A 3,905-nucleotide genomic window follows, 5' to 3' on the forward strand; every position below is an offset into this window, starting at 1 on the left:
ATATTTCATAAAAGTTATGGTACAGGCATAAGCGTATGAATGCCAAATCAAAACGAACAGATGTAGGCTTTCTACTGTACTAATATAACCCTTTTTCTTACATAGAAGAGTCAAGTTTAATACCTTAGATTAAAACTTTTAAGTTAATCAATGGATTTCTACTAACTGTGCAGAACAAAATTAGTAACATATTCCATAGAGTCGGGCAGAGTTTTGACATCATTGACCTTACTTCCCTGTATGCATGGGAGTATAGATGACAAATGGAAAAGCAAATGCTTTTAAAATAAGCCATTCTCATTTGCAAGGTTATTTTAGACTTATTTGCATGGAAGAACATTGAGTACCCAATACTTTTATTTTATTTTGTTTCATGTGAAACATAGTTGGTGTAAATGAAATCAGTGACTACATTTCTCAAGTCTCATTCCAGAGACAACATTAAAGTCTTAATGGCATAACATAATCATACACTGTTTTTCCTTGAAATGTTATTAAAGTGCTTGTAGATTCTTATGCAGTTGTTGGAAATAATAGAAAGACATTTATATACAATTTATCAGCTTCTCTAAGTATTAACATTTTTCAAAAGTATAGACTAACATAACAACCAGGATACTGGCATTAATACAATCAACTGATCTTATTCAAATATCCTATGTTACTTCTACTCATAAATATGTGTATGTGTTTAGTTATATATTATTTTATCACTTGAGTAGGTTCTTATATCCACCACCATAGTCCAGATACTAAAAAGTTCCATCAATCCAATTAGAAAATGATAGAAAAAGATGAAAAGCATAACAAAGATGAAAAGTAAACAGATAACAAATGAGTACATTAAAATATTTTCAGCATTGTTAGCTATAAAGGAAATGCAAGTTAAAATCACAATGAGAAGATGTCACTACACACTTATCAGAATGTCTAAAATTAAAAATAGTGACAATACCAAGTGTTTGGAAAGGATGCCGAGAAACTGGATCTCTCATGCGCTGTTAGTAGAAATATAAAATGGTAGAGCCACTTTGGAAATAAATTAGAAATTTTTTTTTTTTTTTTTGAGACAGAGTCTTGCTCTGTCACCCAGGCTGGAGTGCAGTGGCACAATCTTGGCTCACTACAACATCCGACTCCCAGGTTCAAATGCTTTTCTTGCCTCAGTCTCCCAAGTAGCTGGGACTACTGGTGTGCACTATCATGCCCTGCCAATTTTTTGTATTTTTTTTTTTTAAGTAGATACAGGCTTTCACCAGGTTGGGCAGGGTAGTCTAGAAATCCTGACTTGAAGTGATCTGCCCTCCTTGGCCTCCCAAAGTGCTGGGATTACAAGCGTGAGCTACCGTGCCTGGCCAGAGATTTCTCATAAAATTAAATATGTCTTTATAATATGACCTGGTAATTTCACTTTCTACTTTTCATAGCAATGAAATAAAAACTTGTGTTCACACAAAAGCCTGTGAACAAATGTTTGTACTATCTTTATTCATAATAGTCCCCCAATAAAAACAACCCAGATATCGTTCAACAGTTGAATGTTTAAACAAACTGTAATAACATAGAATACTACTTACCAACAAAAAAAAATGAACTATTGATATATGTTACAACTTAGCTGGATCACAAGGGAAATATTCTGAGTGAAGAAGCTTCTCAAGATTGCATATTCTATGATTACATTTATGTTGAAATGACAACATTTTAGGAATGATTAACACATTAGTGATGGCCAGGTTTGAAACAGAGATGGGAGGGAGACAGGTATCTTTACAAAAGAACAAAACAAGGGATTTTAGTGATGATACACTATTTTATATTATTGTGACACCCTTTCGGTAAGAAATTTAACAGTCTTTTGTAGATGTCATTTCACTGATCTTTATTCTTAAGAATAAAAATACATTTTCTGGAAGATAGTGATAAACATATATATATGTATATATACACACACACTTTTATATACACAATACAATATTTATAGTGTTATGTCATTGCAAATATGTATATATGTGTGTGAATATATATGTATGTGTATTTGTGTATACATCTATCTATCTATCTATCTATCTATCTATCTATCTATCTATCTATCTATCTATCATCATCATCTATCTTTATCCATCAGTCTAGAGGGAAAGACAGACATTCCTTGTTTTAGTAGCAAACTTGAGTAAATAAATAAATGGGGAAAATAATAAACAGCAGACTACAAACTCTAGCTTTATTCAACCAATTTCAACATAATAATTTGGTTGTTAGAAAAGATCTTATTTCAGAACGCTCAGATATTTATCACAAAAATATGATGTGTCAAGCTTCCAAAAGTCTTGCCACATTTATTCTAGTGATTTAATAAGTTTTCACAGGAGACAATCTTCAACATTTTCCAAGGATAACAATTCTCAGAAAGGCCATGAGATCTATTTAAGAAGACAAATGTTAATTATCTGCCACAAACTTTCATTCTGCTCTACACTCACCTAATATTTACTGAGCGACTACACCATTTAGGCCTGTGGGGAGATTCAGAATGAAATTTCCATTGACTGTACACCTGAGGTTTGGTGATAGCAAAATTTAATACACGTTAAATAGATATATTCTTTCTTAGAGCAAAGGAAGGAGTAATTAATTCTGACTTGTGAAACTGTGGTATTTAAACTGGATGTACAGAAAAGAGAATTATAATAATAATAAAAGACGAAATAGGAGGTAAAACATATCTCTCCAAAGCTATACTCTCGTTCCCTTTCATTCACATCCTTTATCTAGATGACCATCAAGTAGTACTTTGCATCTCCTTGGAACAAAGATGTCCGTGACATATCTGAAATGAGGCACATATAAAGATGCAGATATAGTGAGAGGTCAGTCCAGGGAAAATAATTAGGACAAGATCCCAGATCATTGCAAAATAAGCTATAGATAGAATATTATTTCTTTTTATATTAGCCAGTGCAGAAAATATAGGTTTATTGGACATTTCAAAAAATTTGTGGAAATTATTATTGCAACTTATCAGATCTAGAAGATGAATAAGATAATGTCAAAAATGTGAGATACTTGCTCTCTTTGTGTCACAGTTATTCTTTGCATAGTCATGTGTTTCAGGACTCATTACAAGACATGGTCATTAATTGTTCACCAGTAAGTTTGCTACATTCAACTTTGAGGATAGGTAGCGCATTTTGCTTATATCTTATATAAACTGTACTTACTACAGTTCCTGAAGAAATGAATGTTTACTGTAATTACAAACACATCAGCTCAAATACAAGTAGTTTGATATAGGTAATGGTTTTTTCTTGGGTAATTTCAAATACTACAGGTTCTTCTGGAGACTTGTATGCAAATATTAAGGACCTTTGAAATATATGTCTACTTCCCTGCTAAAAATTTCATATGTACCTATTTTATCTAGAAAATAGCAAAAGATAAAAAAAGTATAAACACATGGTTACTCATCAGGTTTATAATTGAAAAAAGTGAACATATTAAAATATTTAACAGTGGGGAATGGTTAAATGATAGTATATACATAAAATGCTATGAAGAGCTATAAATATCATAATACTAAAAATTACATAATCATATAGGTCATTTCTGGTATTCTGAGTAGAAATTATGGTCTAAAAACATCAGAAACTATAGTTCTAATATTTAAAAATAATGCACATGTAAAATGATAAAAGCTGTTATTTTCTCTGACTGCTAGAATTAAAGTTTTCATTTTTTCATTTGTGTATCCTGACTCTTTCAAAATACCAGTGACAAAAAAGCTTAAATAAATGCAAAATAGCCTCAGAGAAACATTACAATTTGTTAACATAATAGAGTGTATTTCTCAGCCTGCCTTTTACTAGGGGTGCTCATATGACTAATTTCTCAGCATAGGGACATTA

The sequence above is a fragment of the Mandrillus leucophaeus genome, unplaced genomic scaffold, assembly GCF_000951045.1.
Source record: "Mandrillus leucophaeus isolate KB7577 unplaced genomic scaffold, Mleu.le_1.0 Scaffold356, whole genome shotgun sequence".
Classification (NCBI taxonomy): Eukaryota; Metazoa; Chordata; class Mammalia; order Primates; family Cercopithecidae; genus Mandrillus; species Mandrillus leucophaeus.